Raw genomic sequence first — 22319 nt, 5'->3', positions numbered from 1 at the left:
CTGAGGAGCATCCACCAGTGGGTTTCCCGCCACCTGAAGACCACAGAGATGCCAGCGACCCAACGCCCTTTCTGGGCCAAAGTTCTTCAAACTCTTTGCGGTCCAGAACTATCGTCGCCGAGGTACCTCGCACGCCTCTTCCTTGCAAGACGTCTACGCTCCATCGTCGACGAGCACCGCTAGGAACGAAGCTGCCACTTCACGGCCGTAATTCACCCTTTTCATTGCCGGACGTTCGAGGACCCGTGGCACCTGCCTTAAAGGGACTGCACTCAAGAAGGGCTGTTGATTTCCTGACGAGGAACTCTACAACACCAGGTACTTTGGGTTTGCTGAACTATTGGGAAGGCTCTTGTGAACAATGTATGGAGTGGGCTTGTAGATATCTTTATTTTACAGGTTGCCCAGGTGGGGGGTGGTCTCCACACAGAACTGTGGGCCTCATTCCGAGTTGGGCGGTAAGGGATACTGGGGACCGGTAAGGAGACCTGTGCTGGTAATCCCTTACCGCCCAATTCCGAGGTCCCTTAGCAGGAACCGCAAGGAACGTGTGGTCTGACCACACATCCCTTACGGGACCAGGGCGCTAATAACGGGCTTGCTAGTCGCAAGTCCGTTACCAAGATCTGGAAGGGTATGTATTGGATGTGGTGAGGATGTTTACCTCGAGAAGGGCAAACAGTGGGTGAGAGTGGTCGCAATTCTTGTCTAGATGGGGGTTTCTACAGACTAATTTGCTGGGCGATCATGGTTTAAATGATGTGCTAACCTGGGCCAATGCCATGACGTCTTCAACCGTTGTTTATATTTTCACAAAAAATATTGAAACTGGAAGGGTAAAAGAGCTATACAAAGTGAAAAATAATCTAAGTGACCACTCGATCCTTCTGTCGGCCCTTGTCACAGGAACCTCATGGGTAAGATCAGATTCTATGGGCAGTAGAGATTTGGTAAGGTTAGAAGAAAAAGGAAGATTGGTACAGCTTAGTCGCAATGTTGAAAAAAATAAATCAGACTGGCAAAGTGGTGGTATGCCTTATCCATGGGAGAAAGAAGAGGGGTTGCTGCCCCAGACTCATTTCCGGTCTTACTAGAAAAATTGGGTAATGAAAGAAAGGAAGTTTGTCAATCACTTTCAAAATCATGGCTGGATGGTAAACACCCTATTTATGATAGAGAGGTTTTTAGAAGAGGATTGTCGAGAGCAGAAATTAGGTAGGTGAAGAAGAATAATCAAAAAAGTGAAGACCTGAAGGGGGCAGATTTAAAATCCCTAATGCAAAAGTATAGATCACGGATGAGACATCGTAAGGTACAGAAATATAAACAAATTAAATCAAGATCTGATGTCTAACATAATTGAAAAGTATTCGAGGGCCATCTGGTGGACTATAAATAAGAGTAGAGGACAGATACCTGCACAAAGGTATATGGTCTTTCCATCGAAAGCCATAACATTAATACCATACCATCGAAAATTATTCATTGAATTTCCTTTCTTAATGTAGAAAATAAAAGCATCAAAATGCTATCTTTTACATTAAAAAGTACATATCCATTCGTTGGAAAAGTTTCGATTACTTATAATGTAAACTATAGAATGTCGATGCTTTTATTTTGGATGCATTGGCATTTCCATGCATCGTTTCGATGCAATGACTATAAACCCTGCACAAGTATTTGGGGTATCGGAACAGGACTGAGTTAACTTTTGTCAGGCTAAATTTAGCAGAGGTGAAGGGATGTCAAAGACGAGAGGGAAAACGGGAATTGTGGGACTACCGCTTTGACATTTAGGATGTAGAGTCATTGATTAGGAATCTTAACAATTCTCGAGCTCGTGGACCAGATGGACTGAGATACTGCATAACCTTTTCGATCAAATTGCTAAAACCGGTATTTGTCCTGAGTCATGCCATAATGCAATCATAACCCCATATAAAAAATGGGAGATAGAGGACTACCAAAGAACTACCGCCCAATCTCATTAGTCGACACTACATCAAAGGTGTTTGTCACCTTGATACTGGGCCTCATTACAAGTCCGGCGGTAACCGAGGCAGTAAAACCGCCTGGTTACAACTGGACTTGTATTACTATTCCGCCTCCGTGATTCCCGGAATTACCGGGGCATTACAACACCGGTTTCCTGGGAATCATGGAGGCGGAATGGTGTTAATCGCTATTCCCATTGAGTCCTATGGGACTCAATGGGAATGGGGATCATGGAAACACCGGCAGAATCTCGTAATGCTGCCAGTGTTTCCTCGTCCGCCTGCAGGCGGTCGGTGTTAAACCCGCCAGGTCAAACCTGGCGGGAACATCACCTCCCGCCTACAGGAGTCGGGATCAGGCAGTCCGGAAACAACGGTGGCAGCGGGTTTACCGCCACCATTATTTCCGGACCGCCTCATTTGTAATGAGGCCCACTGTGAGAATTAAGAAACTGGGCAGGAGTGTCAAACGGGTTGCATCCACTTCAAACTGGTTTTAGGAGGGGTGTAGGTACAATTCAGAGTGGCATGATACTCCATGGCTGCCTCTCCGAAATTGATGGCAAAGAACTGAAAAATGTGTATGTTGCAACCATCGATCTATCTGCAGCATTCAACAACGTTGACCTACCTTGCCTTTGGGAAAGCTAGAGAGACAGGGTGTTAGGCAGAATCATATGCAGTGCCCTTTGGGAACACCACACACAATTAAGACTACAAGTGACAGTATAAATTCACCTTTGGTACAAGCCTGTACTACACAGTAAAGTAGTAGCGATGGCTGCGCAGCCAGACTTATCTCAAGAGCAAAGTGAGCAGTATCAATAGTTACACAAAGGACAGCAATTACTGTGGTTCAAACAAACACTGACTCAAGGTTTCTGAGTAAAAGAATATACATTTATTTACACATCAGTTGTAAAACAATTCACTAAAGTAAAGCAGTAGAAAAATCACACTCTTAATATACTACACACCACCCAATAGATTCTGGAGTTAAGCTCAAAATGAAGTGTGAGCAAAATGGCACTCCAGCAATTTAAAAGGGAGGGAAAGACAAGGTTATTCAAAATCAAGCAGCACCAACAAGTAAGTAAGCAGGGCAATCTAGAAAAGGCTTTCTACAATGAGGATTCAAATCAATAGGCCTGGGCCAATGTTAGTGGTTCAGAGTCTTTGCAGAGGATCACACAGTTCAGAGTAGTTTGCGGTTAAGTCTTTGCCAAGAGTTCGGAACAAGTTGGTCGGAAGAAAAGTTACTTTAAAGAATAGATAAGAACAAGCCCTCGAATTGGCGAAAGATTTCAAACACTTTCACTGCGGTCGGACGGAACGAACAACCGGGTTAGACCAGTACCTTAGATGAAGAAGAAGGCTGTAGCTGAGGCAGACGTTCCTGGCAGGTCCTGCAGGCTCACGGTTCCTGAAGCGACTGTCGGACTGACCAAAGGAGGAAGACTGGAGGGTCCTGCACTGCCCAGGGAAGAAACCAGCAGCAGAGCAAAGCAACAAATAAAAGGTGCGCTCCTTAAAACCTAAGCAGGGTCCGGTCCTTCTGGCTATCCGGTTCACTGTAGCTGTGCACAGCAAATTCGACCAGAGGAGGGAGGCCTGGCTTGCAGTTTGGTGAACTGGTTGGTCCCACCAACTCAAGGGGAGAAGATTCCTTGCAGATCTTCCCTGTCGTCGAAGTTTGGAGATTCGGACCAGCAGCTTTTGCTAATTTATTAAGATGTTTTCAGTCACTTTCCTTATATTCACAAAATCTCCTCCAAGGGAATTAAAATAGATATTTACTATAAGGGTAGTAGATACTTGACCATCAATCTTATCCATCATGCTGGTTACCAGTAAACCATTGTAGCAGGTTTTTACATATTGGATTGTTTATGAGTTCCGAGATCTTACAAGCATTATCAGGCCTCCGACCGGACGCCCTTGGAGACTGTGTTTTTTTCATTTTTGGCATTGATCATACAACCATCAAATAGGGGCTTTTTCCTTAGCCCGGTTTCTTGTAAAAACAATTATTTGAGCGCATTTGGTTTATACATGTTTCTCAGATTTTGTTATAGAATATGTCCTAGCGATGGTGGTAGAATCTTTGATGTCAAAAGAATTTTGGAAATGGTTGGTAATGAGCAATTACCAAAAATTGGTTATTGCACTAGACTAGTGGACTTGATTAAACAAATGTATGAGGAATGGGGAGAATGGCCTTTTGGGTAAGTTTTATTTGTGAATTTTGAAGCTGTTGGGGAGATGGAGCCCGCTTAAGGGTTCTAATGTGATAGTGAGGAGATTTTAGCATTGCTATTTTAATGTATATAAGGTTTTTTCTTGTTCCAATGTGATTTTATGTGACGTAAATGTCAAGGACTGGGAACATAATATATTAGTGTGTGTATGTTTGTATAAAGTTTTTATAAATAACATATAAAATAAATATAAAAAAGGAAATGGAGACAGTCTTCCCACTAATTAAAATAAATGAATCACCTCTGATCCAGGAAGCAGTCTACACAAAAGTGAAGCCAGGAAAAAGAAAATGATTTAACATACAAATGGAGGGACTAGCCATTTATTTATAACTTTAATACATTTTATCTGAAGTTCAATATTCTTATAATCAGCTTTTCATTCAGTTTATGAAATTAGGTTGGTAGAGTTTAATTTCGACGTGCCAGTTTATCTTGGATCAATTTAATTTGGTAAACATCTATGTACATTATTCCTTCTTGGAATTTAGAGAGAACGGCTAGGATATCATTACGTCTAAAACCCTTTCAATTAAGGCAGAAATGTACCATTTCATTTTCAAATGTACTAACGTTACATTGCCTCACGGCTCAGTGAAGATTAAAATTATTTTCCATATCATTTAATGCAACACTTGACATCTTCTCCACGCTCTTCACACCAAAACAATTTAATAAAAAATAGTGCTTTAAAAGTGGACATATATCCTCCCTTATGAAATAGTTCCATGACCTCGGGTCAGCACATGGACGTATAATATCATAAGCGCTGCAATAAAGACAGGCAATAGTTTTGGACACTAGTGGGGACCCTGCAATTTGCTGCAAAAGGAGAAACACTGCCGTGTTCGGCTAGAAGAGCATTCCAGGTGGGCATGCATGTCTTGCACATTCTGACTTCTGGAGTAATGTTGGAGATTCCAGGCAGTGTTCCACTAGAAGGCCATCCAGGTGGGGCATGAATGTCTTGCACATTCTGACTTCCGGGGTAATGTTGGAGATTCCAGGCAGTGTTCCGCTAGACGGGCATCCAGGTGGGGCTTGCATGTCTTGCACATTCTGACTTCCGGAGTAATGTTGGAGATTCCAGGCAGTGTTCCGCTAGACGGGCATCCAGGTGGGGCTTGCATGCCTTGTACATTCTGACTTCCGGGGTAATGTTGGAGATTCCAGGCAGTGTTCCGCTAGAAGGGCATCCAGGCGGGGCATGCATGTCTTGCACATTCTGACTTCCGGGGTAATGTTGGAGATTCCAGGCAGTGTTCCGCTAGACGGGCATCCAGGTGGGGCTTGCATGCCTTGTACATTCTGACTTCTGGAGTAATGTTGGAGATTCCAGGCAGTGTTCCACTAGAAGGCCATCCAGGTGGGGCATGAATGTCTTGCACATTCTGACTTCCGGGGTAATGTTGGAGATTCCAGGCAGTGTTCCGCTAGACGGGCATCCAGGTGGGGCTTGCATGTCTTGCACATTCTGACTTCCGGAGTAATGTTGGAGATTCCAGGCAGTGTTCCGCTAGACGGGCATCCAGGTGGGGCTTGCATGCCTTGTACATTCTGACTTCCGGGGTAATGTTGGAGATTCCAGGCAGTGTTCCACTAGAAGGCCATCCAGGTGGGGCATGAATGTCTTGCACATTCTGACTTCCGGGGTAATGTTGGAGATTCCAGGCAGTGTTCCGCTAGACGGGCATCCAGGTGGGGCTTGCATGTCTTGCACATTCTGACTTCCGGAGTAATGTTGGAGATTCCAGGCAGTGTTCCGCTAGACGGGCATCCAGGTGGGGCTTGCATGCCTTGTACATTCTGACTTCCGGGGTAATGTTGGAGATTCCAGGCAGTGTTCCGCTAGACGGGCATCCAGGTGGGGCTTGCATGCCTTGTACATTCTGACTTCCGGGGTAATGTTGGAGATTCCAGGCAGTGTTCCGCTAGAAGGGCATCCAGGTGGAGCATTCATGTCTTGCACATTCTGACTTCCGGGGTAATGTTGGAGAATCCAGGAAGTGTTCCGCTAGAAGGGCATCCAGGTGGAGCAGGCATGTCTTGCACATTCTGACTTCTGGAATAATGTTGTAGATTCCAGGCAGTGTTATGCTAGAAGTGCATCCAGGTGGGGCATGCATGTCTTGCACATTCTGACTTCCGGAGTAATGTTGGAGATTCCAGGCACTGTTCAGTTAGAAGGGCATCCAAGTAGGGCATGCATTTCTTGTGCATTCTGAATTCCGGAGTAATGTTGGAGATTCCAGGCAATGTTCCGCTAGAAGGGCATTCCAGGTGGGGCATGCATGTCTTGCAGATTCTGACGTCCGGAGTAATGTTGGAGATTCCAGCTTTCCCCCTTGATGAGCATGGCCTTTCCACATATATTGTGCCAAGCTTAGTTCAATCATTCCGGCCATTACACAGTGCAGAGACAGCACTAATTGACCTAAAGTCACAGATAGATGCGCAGAGAGACAAAGGAAGGACAGTACTCTTGATCTTTCTGCTGCATTCGATTTGGTCAATCATAATGTCCTTTGTCGACACCTTGACTCTGCGGCCCACTTCTCCCCAGGAGCCATCAAATGGATTGAGTCCTTCCTGAGCGAGAGAAATATGAGTTTTCTACCCGTCGGCAGCCGCTGATCCAACACCCATCCTATTCGGTGTCCCTCAAGGCCCTTGCGTCTCGCCAACCCTTTACAATATCTTCACTAAGCCACTGTTTGACGATCTGGACCATCTGGGTGTCATCTACACTAATTACGCAGATGACACTCAGATTCTCCTACCGCTTTCTGGGGATTACACTACAAACACTGGATTAGTGAACAAAGTTTACCTTATCATCCAAGCATGGATGGCTACTCATGGCCTGTGCTTGAACGATGATAAGACTGAGCTAATAATTCTGGGCTCACAGGCCAACATAAAAAAACTAGGCCAAGATTTTTCCTCTTTTAATATTGATGGGAACTCCATTCAAGTCTCGAAGGATGTAAACACCCTTGGTTTCTACCTGGATTCCACATTATCCTTTGATAAACAGGTCAAATCCCTTACTTCCTCCACTGCTTACACTTGCAAGCTACTCAGAGCTGGTAAGCCCTTCCTCTCTGACAATAGCTGTTTGATTTTAGCCAGAGCCTTAATACTTTCTAGAATTGACTACTGTAATGCCCTTTATAGTGGTGCTAATAAATCCACTATCCTAAAGCTCCAAACACTACAGAACAATGCCCTAAGAGCAGCCTTAGGCATAAATAAAAAAACTCACATCTCGTCTGTGAGACGTCAGCATAAATGGTTATCCACATCCAATGAAATACAGTTAAAAACCCTCTCCTTGACCCACAAAGCCCTCAATAACGCAGCCCCCAGCTACCTTATCGATAAACTTCAAAGAAGAACCTCCCTCAGACCTACCAGAACGGGGAATGCTAACTGTCTGACCATTCCCAAATATAAGCTCACTACCATCGGTGGTAACAGCTTTACTGTAAAGGCTGCCAAATTCTGGAATTCCTTGCCTCAAGAGTTGAGAGCTGACCAACCCTACACGCACTTCAGAAAAAATGTTATAAAATACATCATCGCACAGATCCTTAGCTCCCTATACCTTTTGCGAACTGACCGTTCTTGTAGAGACCTTATACCTTGCACTAACTGTGTACTCAGCGCCACCCTCCAAAGATAACGTGCTCTCTAGTCCTCCTGTGCGCTTCCTAGACTACAAGTGAACTGAAGTGTAATATGAAGAGCCTTATTTTGTAATATAAATGTTCTGTACATTGCTGAGTGCTTATTTCTGTAATTGTAGGATATTTTATTCGTTGCCACTATTTTTGTACACTGTGTTTATCTTGTAAGTATGTAATTATTGTATTCTATGCTTATGTTGCAACTTTGTAAGCTTTGCATTTCCATACTGCTGCGCCCTTTTACTTACGAGTCTGGTGCGCTTAACAAATGAATAAACAAACAAACAAACAAACAAACAATCAGCCACGTGAGAATACATCTTTCTCCAATTGAATTAAAGAGGGTCCACATAATTTGAATTTGGAAAATGTTACCCCATATGTTTTGAAGTTGACATTAAAACTACTTTGCGAGCATGCAAAAATGTATCCCACTCCCATTTTCTTACTTAAATAGAAATGGACTGCAACTAAAACAGTCCTATTTGTAATTCACACTTCTTTGCACATTGCAATTCATGTAAAGTTAAATATGAATTTTTACTTTACAGTTTCTCTACAGATCAGGCAGTAATACCTGTATAACCCTTCCAGAGGTACTGCATGGCTGGTATCACTAGGCTGAACATATCAATGGTGCAGAGTGGGTGAAAGCAGGAAGACTGGCACCTGTATGCCCATTGTTTCCACGTTTATAGTTGAGAGTATTGATACCTATTTGTTGGGAGTATAAATGTCCCATTACACCACTTGCCTGGAAAGAAGGTATTATCAGCTGCCTTCTTTTGTATAAAATAAATAATCATTTCCTATGGCACTTGTTCACCCTGAGGTTTATGGGTTTGGACAGCAAGCGATCATTAAAACATAAAGAGAATAGAGCAAAAATGAAGCAACGGCTATCAGAAATGGGTGGGCCTTCAGCAAGCATCTAACGGTCACAGGATCTGTGGTAGCTTACAATTTTGCACCAAGGGCATTCCAGATATATGGAGTGAAAATCAAAAAGGCAATTCCACTTGGCTACCTGCTGAAACAAGAGATGCAGAACTTAAAATAAACTGTCATTCACTCTTTTTGAGGACACGCGAGTGCTCAGTCAATATGGACACCCAGGTAGCTGGCTAGAGCACCTAACCCAGAAGGGGTTCAGGGAAGAATTCCAAGTGCAACCCAAACAACTAATATCCCAGTGTTGTCTGGGTTGAGATTAGCCAGTGAGATCATATTCACGTGTTCATGGCTGAATGACAGCTCTGAACATTTAGTGAAGCATTTGCTGATCTCCAAATTATGCCTCAGAGGATAATAGCGTTGTGACAGTAGAATCTGAAGGAGTAAATTAGTCTGGTGCCATGGGGTAAAACATATCATATAGGCCCTCATTACGAGTTCGGCCGGTAGCCCTGCCGCTATTGGCGGCATGGCTGCCGCCGAAATCGCATCCGTGTCCGGGTCCTCGGAATGAGGACTTACCGGGCCATTCCGAGTTCGGATGGCCCGGTAATTCCTCCCTCAAGGACCCGGACACAGTCCTTCCCCATTCCCATTTCAGCCCCGATAGGGCTGAATGGGAATGGGAGAGGGAGCAAACAACGGGCCATAACGAAATGGCCCGTTGTTTGCTCCCTCTTCCCCTCGCGGGACCCGGTAAGCACGCCTGGTTTTCCCAGGCGTACTTACCGTGTCCCGCGAGGGGACCTCTTAATGTGGCGGAACGGGTTGAACGGCGCCGTCACCTTTTACGGCACCGTTTAACCCGTTCCGCCAGGGTTGTAATGAGGCCCATAATGTTAAGACTAGGGGTTAAGAACCCCTAGCCATAACCAGCAGAACCCTGGTAATGCCACATCTTTTAAGCAGAGACTGTGATATCAAATGATGTGTCATAGATGCTTATGGTCCATTAGCCTGGTGTGATTGTAAAAGGAGTAGGTGGAGTCTCTGATGCAGGCATCCCTGAACTGATGGGTAATGGTGTCCAGGGCACCTGATAATTCCAAGAGAATACTAAAAAATTGCCACATTCACTGATGCGGTTTCTCATGTGTATATGTTCTGTAGCACCGAGTATACAATAATAATCTAGTGCTAGGCAGCCTCTGGTAATGAATTTGCAGAACAGTTCCCCCGTATATCCAATGAGGGCCTATAGTTGCCTCAGGTTCTCAGGCAAAGTGTTCCATCGAATGGGTATCTCAACACAGAGGGTGCAGTCTCCCTTCAGAATATTCCAGAAGGGATGCGTTTTAAACAAATGATTCAACCAATCATAATCAGCCACTATTTGTGTGCCAAAGGAAACTGTTAGCTTTGGTGACAAGATCTCCACAGTTTTAATCAACAGACATGCTAACCTCAGCATCATTGAAGTGTTCTCTCCACTCTGAAGCTTCAAATGCAACAGAGATTTCTCCACAAGCATGTCCACTCTCATGGCAGATAAGAACATCCTGCGTAGCAAGTATTTCCCAAATTCCCTACCCCGAAATTGACCCTCACAAGCATGTCCACTCTCATGGCAGATAAGAACATCCTGCGTAGCAAGTATTTCCCAAATTCCCTACCCCGAAATTGACCCTCACAAGCATGTGCTCTCTCATGGCAGATAAGGACATGCTGCGTAGTGTAGTATTTCCCACATTCCCTATCCTGAAATGGACCCTCGCATGCATGTTTTGTCTGGTGCCCATTTAGGTTATTTATCTTACTGATGAGGTTTCCCACCTGTATGTGTTCTTAGGTGACGAATAAGATCCCTGTTCAGAATGAAACTCTTACCACATTCAGTGCACTTATGAGGTTTCTCGCCTGTATGTGAGAACTGATGGTAAATGAGACCTTCCTGCCGACTGAACCTTTTCCCACATTCAGTACACTCATGAGGTTTCTCCCCTGTATGTGTTCTCTGGTGACGAATAAGATCCCTGTTCAGAATGAAACTCTTACCACATTCAGTGCACTTATGAGGTTTCTCACCTGTATGTGAGAACTGGTGGTAAATGAGACCTTCCTGTCGACAGAACATTTCCCCACATTCAGTGCACTCATGAGGTTTCTCACCTGTATGAGTTCTCTGGTGACAAATAAGATCTCCCTTCTGAATAAAGCATTTCCCACATTCAGTACACTGATGAGGTTTCTCTCCTGTATGTGTTCTCTGGTGAAAAATAAGACTTCCCTTCTGAATAAAGCATTTCCCGCATTCCATACACTGATGAGGTTTCTCTCCTGTATGTGAGAACTGATGATAAATAAGATCTCCCTTGTGACTGAAAGCTTTCCCACATTCAGTGCACTCATGAGGTTTCTCACCTGTATGTGCTCTCTGGTGTCGAGTAAGCAGTGGCTTCTGAGCAAACCTTTTCCCACATTCAGTGCAATGATAAGGTTTCTCACCTGTATGCGTTCTCTGGTGCAGAGTAAGATACCCCTTCCGAGCAAACCTTTTCCCACATTCAGTGCACTCATGAGGTTTCTCACCTGTATGAGTTCTTTGGTGACGAATAAGATCCCCCTTCATAATAAAATTCTTACCACATTCAGTGCACTTATGAGGTTTCTCGCCTGTATGTGTTCTCTGGTGTCGAATAAGATCTGTCTTCGTGATTAATTTCTTTTCGCATTCAGTGCACTTGTGAGGTTTCTCACCTGTATGTGTTCTCTGGTGGATAGTAAGCTTTCCCTTGCTAGCAAATCCTTTCCCACATTCAGTGCACTTATAAGGTTGCCCACTTGTATGCGTTCTCTGGTGGCAGGTAAGCTGTTGCTTGGTAGCAAATCCTTTCCCACATTTGGTGCAGTCATGTGGTTTCTCACCTGTATGTTTTCGCTGGTGCAGAGCAAACTGCCCTTTCCTAGCAAATCCTTTCCCACATTCAGTGCACTCACCTGTATGTGTCCTGTATTGCAGAGCAAGCTGTCCCTTCTGAGCAAATCCTTTCCCACGTTCAGTGCACTCAAGAGGTTTGTCACCTGTATGTGTTCTCTGGTGGCAGGTAAATTGCCCCTTCTCAGAATACCCTTCCTCACATTCAGTGCACTCATGAGGTTTCTCACCTGAATGTGTCCTCTGGGGGGAAATAAGCATATCTTTATTCCCAAATTCAGTGCGCTGGTAAGGTTTTTCACCCATATTTTGCCAGATTATTTTGTCAGGTTGATTAATTCCACTGAACCTTTTCCCAGATTCAACGGGCAGATGAGCTTTCCCATGTGTAGGACTTTTCTGGTGACAGAGAGATGTTTCTTCTGGCCGAAGATTTTAAAATACTCGGTGCATGGATACTGTTTGACCATTTACAGGTGTTTTGCAAAATCTCAAACTAATCTCAAATTCAGAACATCTATAAAATAGCACTCGTTTGTGTTCTCTCAGGAATAGGCACAAGAAACAGTCTTGTCTTACTGCACATCAAGCAATGTTGCTATTATTGCTCTGAAATGCTGGATATGTATTGTAGCTGTGTTGCTGGATGCTACCACACGTGTGTTGAATGAATGAAACCCAGCAAGTATTCTATAGGCTTCTCAATCTCAATTCATGAATAATCTAAAAAGAAATTTGGACCACAAACGTGTCTGCTTCTAAGATGTTAGGAAATTGCACATTGTATCAATGAAGGTTGGCACTGCATTAGTCCACACAATTTAACAATCAATCTTGTTATGTTTTTGGGACATCAATCACCTATTGAAGTAAAAGGAGAAACACATTATTAGTTTCAGCATGTTCACAGTCGCAGGCATCACTAACAGGCCAACTGGGTCTCAAATATAACATTATTAGCTTCCTGTTTTAGCCTTTTTCTGCTTAGCAATCCACTATTAATAAGCTGCTCTTATTTCCAATTAGTCATTTAGGCATTGATAAGCGTGGGTATTCTAGTGTAAATATTGCTTTTTGTTTTAATAACAGTAGATTTCAGCTGTTCAGTTGTCATTGCCACTGTTTATTCAATGGTTTCAATTTCCAAATATTGCAGTGCTTACATCAAATTCAATGTTCACAGTCATCCTCTTGCTTTCAAATGCGTCAACTTTGCTTATTGCTCAATCCACAATTGGTCCTTCTTACATCTTTTTTTCATAAGAAAAATGTGTCTTTCTTTTTGGTCTAGTCTTTAATAATCCTCATCCTCTTTAAGTTTGTTTTTCAAAAGTTCTTATCCTCAATAATCCTTGGCATGTGTGTCGCCACAATTTTGGCTTCAAAGAAGGCCATGTATGTTACAAATGGAAAGGACATTTTTATGTCAGCTTGTAAAAGGGGGAGTACACCCACACTTATCAATGCCTGCCCCTCAGTATTAGTGATGTGCATTACTTAATTACTCACATAGTAACTATTAAGACTGTGAAGTGCCATCTAATGGATATAGGCCCCCCTCATAGCTGTCGGAGTAGTGGCTCTCGAATGATAAAATGTAATAGAGGTGATATGTGATTCATTTTCATACAGGACCGTTCAGTAGCCAAAAACATGTAGAAAAACAAACCATACAGCCTGGGTGAAGAATACATTTCATGTGGATATTTTAATCATCAGGACAATGCATATATTTTTCTACCATTTTATGTCGTCAGTAATGTACATGAAATCTCGCAATTTCCCGATACAAACAATAAGGGCAGGTGAGCTGACACTGGGTGAGCAGACACTAGGTGAGCAGTTTTACCACCAATCAGGCACCTCGCTTGACCAGTCTATTATGTCATTAGTGATGACCTCCTCGTAACCTTTGTGGCAAATGTATATTGCACCGAACACAAATGTATAACCAACAGCACTATTGAAGAATAAAAGGGCTGAATTGAGATTTAAAGAACAAACACCAGTCTCTTCCAACAGTGAGATAGCAGCACATTTAAAAATTGGGGGTCATTCCGACCCTGTCAGTAGGGGGTTAACGGCACAAGTAAGGATGCTGCTGCCTTTGACCCACTACTGCCACATTCCAAGGTCTGACCAGCCGTCCTTAGCGCGACTCGTTAAGGGACCATGGAGCTAAGAACGGGCCCGCAATTTGCGGGCCCGTTATTAGCTCCTTCCCCATTTCCATTGAGCCCTATCGGGGGTCAAATGGGAATGGGGAATGGTTTTCTGAATAGGGACTTAACAGGTCCTCCAAGGTTCGAATGACTCGGTAAATCCCCATTCAGAGATACGTGACCCGGACCCAGGTTTGAAGGCAGCCATGGTGCTGATAGCACCATGGCTACCTACAAACTCGGAATGACCCCCATTGACTTTAAACCCAAATAAACTCCAAACAAATCAATCTCCCCCATAATTCACAGAATGATCAAGTGTGTATCAGACTGATAGAATTACACAGACAGACAGTCCATAAGCTACAGCTTCTGAGACAGAGTTTCTATGAGAAAGGAGATAAGGCTGAAGCACTGTTGGCAGCCAGATTGCGTGACCAACGAGCTGAGCGGAGGGTTTTGGAAATAGAGAACAGAGGGGACTCTCACGCTGCAACAAATGTAGAGATTCGCGAAGCCTTCGCCACATTCTATGAGGCGTTATATAGATCGGAGGTTCAACCTGGCTTAACGGGGACTGATGATTACTCATCCTCTGTTGAAATGCCAAAACTCTCATATGACAAATCCCTCAGCTTTGAAAGCCTGATAACTGAGGACGAAGTTAAAAACGCGATTAAGAAGCTGTCACTGGGCAAGGCTCCAGGAAAGGATGGCTACAGATCCTTGATACTGGGAGAGCCCCGGACTCCTTGGTTTGAGCTCCTGTCTCAGTAATCCCCAAAGAGGGAAGGGACCCTAAGCAATGTGGATCATACCGTCACATATCACTGTTAAACGTGGATGCCAAGATATACACTAGACTCCTTGCGGCCCGACTGAAGAAATGTATGCCACGCCCAATACATGTGGATCAGGTTGGTTTTATACTGGGTAGACAGGGAGCCGACACTATGAGGAAGACCCTACACTTGATTAACGCATCCCAAAATATGATCAGCGACCCTGCCCTTCTGTCGGTTGACGCGGAGAAGGCATTAGACAGGGTTGAATGGGGCTTTTTGATGGCGGTCCTCTGCAAAGAAAGGATAGGCTCGAAATTCAGGGGAGGGATTCAGGCAGTGTATACATCCCCTAAAGCCTCTGTCTTTGTGAATGGGGAATACTCCAGCTGGTTTGAGCTAGGTAGGGGAACACGACACGGATGCCCTCTCTCAGCCATACTATCTGTGCTCTCTTTAGAACCCTTAGCCCAGAAATTAAGGAACGATCATTGGGTGGAGGGACTGTGACTAGGAGCAATTGAATACAAGGTAGCTCTGTATGCAGATGACCTACTTCTACACATCTTGAATCCCACATCCTCTATACCTAGAGCAATTAGACTAATCAAAGAATATGGAAACCTCTTAGGTTTCAAAATTAATGAGGCCAAGTCAATTTTGTTTCCCCTGCATGAAACTACACAGGCAGATGTGGATTGACTTCCCCAGTTAGGCCTCATGGTGGAAAATGTTAAGCTTAAATATCTGGGCATACAGGTCACAAGGGAAATGAACAAACTCTACAAGGCCAATTTTCCCCCCTTTCTCCTACGGGTTCATGCTGATCTCGCTAAGTGGGAAAAACTGACAAGGGGCCTCATTACAACCCTGGCGGAACGGGTTAACGGGACCCGCTAAAGGAGGCGGACCCGTTAAACCCGTTCCGCCACATTACGAGGTCTCCTCGCGGGATCCGGTAAGGACACCTGGTGTGTGTGTGTGTGTGTGTGTGTGTGTGTGTGTGTGTGTGTGTGTGTGTGTGTGTGTGTGTGTGTGTGTGTGTGTGTGTGTGTGTGTGTGTGTGTGTGTGTGTGTGTGTATATATATGTATATGTATGTATATGTATGTATATATATATATATATATATATATATATATATATATATATATAGCTAATGACCATGTAACTAAGTAACTAAGCCTTGTACTGTAACAAGTTCCACAATGTCATCGGGTTGTTGTGCGCTATATAAATACAAATAAAACCAGGCGTCGTTGCCGGGTCCTGCGATGGGAAGAGGGAGAAAATAACGGGTCACTCGTAATCGGCCCGTTGTTTGCTCCCTCTCCAATTCCCATTCAGCTCTATGGGGGCTGAAATGGGAATGGGGAAGGTCTGGGCCCAGGTTCCTGGAGGGAGGAATTACCGGGCCTTCCGAACTCGGAATGGCCCAGTAATTCCACGTGATCTGCTGATTTAACACCAGACGGTCCTGCAACTCCTATCTGTGGTTCCATTTGGACACGGTAAGTGTTGCTTTGGTTCTCCCCTGGGTGATATCCCTTTTGTAATTACGCATTAATTGTGATTTAAAATAAGTGAATCTCTTTTTGGAACCCCACACACTTTCCCTGACTTGTGTCGCTGTCCCATTTCTGTGACAGAAATCACGGGAAACCCCCCTCTCTCCACTACTCCATCCTGATGAAGGCCTGTAAAGATTGGATATTACTGCAGCCGTTTATGGCCGAAACACAGTTGTGTTGACTTTTTATCGTCGGTGTTTGAACCTATCCACTTTGCAATTGTCGTGCTCGATAGCACTATGTACTGTTTGTTATAGTGCCCATGTGTTCCTTCTATGGTGTCACTTATTGTCTAAATACTTGCCCACGGGATTATCCTTGGTTGAGCATCACCTCCATCATTTCATGACCTTTCTCTCTGTTGTAAATCGAGTTTCCCTGTGATTGTATTTGATTTGAAAATTCATCATATTGTGATGACAATGAAATTGTTTGCTGGTAGTAACCATTGCTAAAAAGGTGTGCATTCACTAAAGGGGTGTGTGTGTTGTTTGATTCCTTGACCCTGTTCATTTGTGTGCTATAATGTTTACCTACCTGGGTAGAACAGGGCCGTAACCAGGAGCCCTATTGATTATAATCATCTGGTTTGCGGTCCATTGGCCCTTATCAAGGAAGGGTTGGAGAGTGCTCCCTCCCTCAAGCCAGTGAGAGTCACTGACTTTGTGTTAGGTCTCCGAAGCAGAATGGCACAAATGATGACAGAAGATTCAGATAACTTGAAAGCAGGTCAGGATCTGGTGAAGCATTGGCATGACCAGAAGGCCAACATGGTGGAGCTTACTCCAGACCAGCTAGTTCTAGTTATGGTACCTACAAGGCATATGGCCTTACAGGACAAATGGATTGGACCCTTCAAGGTTGTGGGCAAACTTGGAGAGGTCATTTATTTAGTGGGCCCTAGAGTCTATCACACTAACCGACTAAAGGCCTATGTTTCCAGACCAGAACTAGGAGCTTTGCATTTAGAATCTGATCAGGAGGAGAGTGAACCTCTGCTTGCCCTTCTCAGGGGACAACCTTTAGATGGAAAAATAGATGGAGTTAATCTCTCTTCGGATCTGACTCTGCACGAACAGGAAGAGTGCTAAATTCTGTTGAAGCAGTTTGCATCCCTGTTTTCACTAACACAAGGCTTGACCCCTTAGGTCAGCCTGATATACTCACTGGTGACCGTCTCCCTGTTAAAAGTAGGGGTTATGAGATTCCAAAATGGCGGCCGACCTGAGCAGACGTGCTTGACCAGAGCTCCATCTGCCTGCTCGAGGCCGCAACAAAAAAGAACGACAAAAAGCAGAGCCATGGTCCCAGGGGAGCTCGGAACCTGGTGAACAACAGCTGGAGGAATCAACACCTGCAGTGAACTGTCCCAGGAAAGAAGCAGCATCATATTAGCGATTCCCGCCTATCCAGCGACCAAAGTAATTGAGAGGAATCCACCGCGCGCTTCCTGAGTCCGGCGGGATCAGACCGTGCAACAGTAAGAAGGCGGCCCCCTCACCAGCAACGAGAGCTATCCAGAACCGCCACTCGTCAGGAGATCCAGCGTCCCATCAGCGCCACCCATCAGGATGGACTGCGGCCGGAACGAAAGCGGAGCCCAGCAGAGCCGCCGAGGAGCCCAACGGGCAGACTAGCTCTGTGCAGAGACGGGACCCCCAGGATGAAGCAAGAATACCCGGGGAGAAACGCAGTCGGAGAGAGGAGGGGACGCCATCCAGGTCGCGCACCATGCCCAGCGGCATACAGAGATCCCGGGAGAGAGACGGCCCAGCCCATGAAAGCAGGGTCACCCGGAGAGAGCCCAAAAAGAGAAGGTGGCAAACCAGAGACCAGGCTCCACGCCCATACAACTTCAGCTGCAGATAACAAAGCGGTATAAGGCACAAGGCGGCAATTGCACCTGAGGCCCCAGCAGAGAATCCACCGGGGAGAAGGAAGAATCACGCCAGATTCAGAGAGAGGAAGCACCAGCCAGAGGCCTGTACATGACTCCTACGAGAAGCCACATAAAGAAGCCGGTGAGGTGAGAAGGAGGCACGGGAGGGGCACACAAAGGGGATGAATTATACATACAACAGCCCCGGCATTACCCGCGGTGGGTTCCTAATAAGGGAGGAGGCTCCCCCCTCCCAGCACAAAACAAGACCCCCGGAGCGGGAAGCAGGGACAAACAAGAGAGGCCTACGCCGGGGACAAGAGGGCACCACAAACCCACACCCAGAGGCACTTGTCGGGGGCAAGGGAGCAGCAGCATAACCGCAAAACCCACCCATCCAGTGACCGAAGTAATAGAGAGGAATCCACCGCGCGATTCCCGAGTCCGGTGGGATCAGACCACGTAACAGTAAGAAGGCAGCCCCCTCGCCAACAAAGCGGTCTAAGGCGCAAAGTGACAATCGCACTCGAGGGCCCAGTAGAGAGTCCAGCAGGGAGAAGGAAGCACCACGCCGGAATCGGAGAGGCAGGGCCCGCCAGAGGCCTCCACACGACTCCGACAAAAACCACCGGTGAGGTGAGGAGGAGGCACGGGAGGCCCTACAAGGGGGACGAATAATACACACAACATAACCCACAGAGAGTCCCAAATAAGAAAAGAAGGTACCCCCCCTCCCAACACTAAACAAGGCAAGCGGGAACCCCGCAGCGGGAGGCAGGGACAAATAAGAAAAGCCCTCGCTGGGGACAAGAGGGCACCATTAATCTATGCCCAGATGCCCTAGTCGGGGGCAAAGGAGCAGGGACAAACAGCAGACATCCCCATCGACTAACGCCCCCCCCTCCAGGACAAAACAAGACAAGCGGAGCCCCTGGACCGGAAGTCAAGGATAACCAAGAGAGGCCGCCGCCAGGGACAAGAGGCTACCACTAGCTAACACACAAAAAGCCCGCGCTGGGGGAAAAGGAGCGGGGGCAAGCAGCAGACCCCCGCCCCCCATAAATCAAGAATCACAAAGCCAGCCGCAGCAAACCCCACTCAGAACCAAACTCCCCTGGAAAGGCGAAACTACAACCATACCCCCCTGAGGGGACTCTAGGAGCAGGGGGGATGTCATACCTACCACAAAATAGGGAGAAGCCCACAATCGAAACTCAGAGAAAAAACCAAAGCCAACGGACCACGAACATACCAGATTAGCACACATGTCCAAATCCAGGGGCAGGCAAGCACAACCCTCGGTCACCAAGCAGAAACAAGACCAGAATTTGGAGCGACTCTGGGGAACAAATGCGTCGATAAGCCAGAAGAACACTGCTCAAATAGAAAAAGGCGAAAGAAACCAGGTGGAGGACGAGAACACCGACATGACCACCAAATAAGACATGAAGGAATGGTTTAAAGAATTTCAAGAACAATTCATGGCCTCCATGCACACCCAATTTGAGACGATGAAGGGAGAAATGAAGCAGGCGGTGCAGGAGCTGAAAATAGACATAGGGAATCTGGAGGAACGTACAGACATTATGGAGAAAACGGTGCAGAATTTGGATGAAGAAACACAACAGCACGCAGAAGTACAGGAGAGGCTGGCAAGACTTTCCCACTATCTGGAAATCCAATGCGAGGAACTAGAAAAATCGATCCTGCAGATCCAACATACGAATAAAAAATATGGCAGAGATTGTCTAAGACAAAGGGCCTCATTACACGGTAGGCGGTGGACCAAGGTGCTATTAGCGCCTTGGTCCATGCCGGTAAAATACCGGCACCGCCTTGGAGGAAAGGGGAATTATAGCCCTATTCCAAGGTTGGCGGGGCGGTAATTCCCCCTTCCCCCTTCCCCCATTGCCCTTCCCATTCCCATTTTTGCCCAATAGGGTATAATGGGAATGGGGAAGGTGCTAATTACGGTACCGCAAATTGCGGTACCGTATTTAGCACCCTGGTCCCTTTGCAGGTCGGTTTTTAACGCCTGCTAAAAAGCAGGCGTTAAAGTACCAACCCGCAAAGGGACCTCGAGATCAGGCGGTAAGGGTTAACGGTCACCGGTACCATTACCGGTGACCGTTAAACCTTACCGCCTTCCGTGTAATGAGGCCCAAAGACCTCAAACAGGCAGTGCAACAGGTCTTCAGAGACATTTTAGAGGAGGAGGAAGAAGCAGTAATCCAAATTGATAGGATACATAGAGTGGCCCCACGCCGCTTGGGAGAACCCGGTGCTCACCCCAGAGATGTCCTGATCACAATGGTGTCGTACCCACAAAAAGAACAGATCCTGCGGAAAGCTCGGACGTTGGATCACATAAGGATGAATGGGACAGAAATACAACTCTTCCAAGATCTGGCACAGACCACTCTCCAAAAATGCAGGGAGATGTCCCAAATAACAAAAGAACTGACAGCGAGACAAATTCGATATAAATGGACGTTCCCCTTCGGCCTTCTAATCACATGGGAGGGGAAACAACAGAGGATCACCACGTGTGAGGAAGGAGAACGGATCATGAATCTACAGGAGCAGGAGGGGTCCCAAAACAACGGCAGGGAACATATGCAAGGAAAAAGAGCCCCAAGAGGTTGGACCTCTATAAGCACAAAATCTAGACGCCCCACAGAGACACCAAGACACAAATAACGGACGGAAACCTCAAGCACAAAACAAGAACAAAATGACCACCAGAACTCCGACAGGAAACACAGAATCTAAGAGGCGACCACTGGCGACCACTGGCAGACACACAGCAGCGGCGAGCTGGGACCATACAGGAATCCCAAGAGACTTTTAATGAGGTTTAGGACTCCTCACGCCACTGTTACTCCCGAGTTCGAGAGGGCATGGCGCAAAGGGCTCCACGCCCAAGCGATCATAGGGCCCAGAGCCCTCCTCAGGGAAGTCACAAGGGGAGGGGATGGGGGGGGGGAGTTGGGGAACACAAAGGGGGGAGTGGAAGAACAAAGGAGGAGGACAAGGAGCAATCCCAGAGGGGGGTAAGGGAACCCACCGGCACACATCAAAGACTCCACGATAGACCAAACTAAAGGAGACATAGGGCCTCATTACACGGACGGCGGTGGACCAAGGTGCTATTAGCACCTTGGTCCATGCCGGTAAAATACCGGCACCGCCTTGGTGGAAAGGGGAATTACCGCCCTATTCCAAGGTTGGTGGGGCAGTAATTCCCCCTTCCCCCATTGCCCTTCCCCATTCCCATTTTTGCCCCATAGGGCATAATGGGAATGGGGAAGGTGCTAATTACGGCACCGCAAATTGCGGTACCGTAATTAGCTCCCTGGTCCCTTTGCGGGTTGGTTTTTAACGCCTGCAAAAAGCAGGCGTTAAATTCTCCAACCCGCAAAGGGACCTCGTAGTAAGGCGGTAAGGGTTAACGGTCACCGGTACCATTAACGGTGACCGTTAACCCTTACCGCCGTCCGTGTAATGAGGCCCATAGAATCATAAAAAGAAAAACAACAGGATGGGGCTGAAAATACTGACACATAACATCTAAACTCCCCAGTCAAAAGAAAAAAAGTAGAACACCAGCTACAGAAGGGAAAATACGACATATGCTACAAGAGACGCATATACAGAAAAAGAATAAAGGGAAAAACAGCCTGAAAAGATACAGCAGAACAATTCAAGCAAACGATGGGGAAAAGAAAAAAAGGATTGCTGATAGCATTCATCGACTCTCTCAATGTCCAAATTCGAGAAACCCTAGAAGACAAGCAAGGAAGATTCTTAGCAGCGAAAATTCAAATCGAGAACCGACCTCTGACTCTCGCAACAGTATACGCCCCAAACATGGGCCAGGACGGCTACATGAAAGACACTTTGAATAAACTAGAACATTTCTCACAAGAAGAGATGATTTTGGCCGGGGATTTCAATTTGGCCTGGAACGCCAGAGAAGATCGATCGAACCCCAATCTCTCACACCAGGGATCTCCATCACAATCGCTAAAGAACACAATGCAAAAAATAGCACTAGAAGACGCCTGGCGAAAAATCAGAGGCTCGTCACCGGGGTTCACATATCATTCCCACGTGCACGGCACAAGCTCCAGAATCAACTATATCAGGGCATCCG

At 46.0% G+C, this 22319-nt stretch overlaps 1 long non-coding RNA gene and 1 pseudogene across 1 annotated transcript in view; both read right to left on the bottom strand.

Annotated features, from left to right (window-relative positions):
- LOC138523115 (zinc finger protein 850-like) overlaps positions 1 to 22319 on the bottom strand; it is a 197177-nt pseudogene that overhangs the window by 20752 nt on the left and 154106 nt on the right.
- Positions 1 to 22319, bottom strand: part of LOC138551525 (uncharacterized) — a 132454-nt gene that overhangs the window by 91990 nt on the left and 18145 nt on the right. The window lies entirely within an intron of this gene.

The sequence above is a fragment of the Ambystoma mexicanum genome, chromosome 1q (assembly GCF_040938575.1).
Source record: "Ambystoma mexicanum isolate Mex_15411 chromosome 1q, UKY_AmexF1_1, whole genome shotgun sequence".
In the NCBI taxonomy this organism is placed as follows: domain Eukaryota; kingdom Metazoa; phylum Chordata; class Amphibia; order Caudata; family Ambystomatidae; genus Ambystoma; species Ambystoma mexicanum.
The sequence above is the reverse complement of the archived record's forward strand: the minus strand, read 5'-3'. Positions and strand labels throughout refer to the sequence as shown.